The sequence below is a fragment of the Sorex fumeus genome, unplaced genomic scaffold (genome assembly GCF_029834395.1).
Source record: "Sorex fumeus unplaced genomic scaffold, SorFum_2.1 ptg000030l, whole genome shotgun sequence".
Lineage (NCBI taxonomy): Eukaryota > Metazoa > Chordata > Mammalia > Eulipotyphla > Soricidae > Sorex > Sorex fumeus.
Window position 1 is genome coordinate 5,141,218 of NW_026606087.1, and position 1,231 is coordinate 5,142,448.

The 1,231-nt window shown below is 36.9% G+C and overlaps 1 pseudogene; it reads left to right on the forward strand.

The window, feature by feature from the left end:
- The first annotated feature begins 403 nt into the window (after window positions 1-403).
- Window positions 404-568, forward strand: LOC130025637 (uncharacterized; annotated as a pseudogene).
- The last annotated feature ends 663 nt before the right edge of the window (window positions 569-1,231 follow it).

Below are 1,231 nucleotides of genomic sequence, written 5' to 3' on the forward strand. Positions count from 1 at the left end.
ATTGCTCTGGCCCTCTGATTTACAGTTTTGAATAAGATTGACTTGGGACAGATTGCAGATTATAAGAAGTTCATTGCTTTAAGGGCAGTATGTGCCATTTCAATATGTAGTTTTAAACCTTTAAGAAAGTTATCTTGAGCTATATTTTTTATTATTTTAAAAAATGTTTATTTTTGCTTTGGGATATTTAGGACCTAATTCTCTGGAAGCATAATCATCTATGGGATCTGCAGAGGCAATAAGATTAGAGGAGAAACTTCCTTCTGTGGGTGAATTTTTTTAGTTCGAAGTTGATATGGTGAGTTTGAGGTAAGCAATTTATATCTCCTGGAAGCTGCTTGCTATAGTTGAACAAGCGTGAATAAACTTTAGCCAAGGAGACTTCAGTGTGAGCCAAAGCCACTCCCTAGCTGTGTGACCTCAGACACCTTATTCACAGCTATTTCCTTTCATTAAAATGAAAATAATACTGTTCTGATAATTAAACTTTGGGACATGAAGACAAGGTCTTGGGGAGATTATTGGGTTGAAGGTATGTCTTTATTCATTTCCCTTCTAGGCTACAAAAAATAATAAAAGAGAGAAAATAATAAAGAATTTTTACTCTGGTCATAGTGGCTCAAACAGCAAACATGCTGAACATGTGATAATTTTTCTCTTGTTCTTGTGTCTTATATAACTCCAGTGGCTTGAAGGTTTCCTGTGGTCTTCAACCCAGAAGCCAGTCTGCTGTTCTGCAGAACTACCTGGATGGGGACAGAACGACCAATGAAACCAAGTCAGCAAGAAATTGATGCACCACTCCTCCAGGGATGGAAATGGAAGGACTAAAGAGATGGCATTTTGTGGAATGACTAATTAAAAGCTCAACATTAAATTTCTCATGTCAAAGGTGCTGGGTCAAAAGTGAGAAGCCCAGTTATTAAAACGGAGTAAAATGTGCAAAACTTAATCACCAGTAAAACTAAAATGGGCTTGAGGGGCAGAGTGATTCCCACATGAGGTGTGGCTATTCTGCTCCAGGAACACGTGACTTGGAAGCTAAAAACCAGACCCTGAAATAATACTGGCCTTAGGACTTTAGTTTTTCTTATTTTAGGGGAAAAATATCTAGCATCTATATAAGTATAAAAAGTGAAAAGTAAAATCATCTCTCTGTACTCCTTCTAATCTTGTTTCTCTACATTTGTACTATGTACAGAGGACTCTGTTTTACATGAATGGAAGTAAT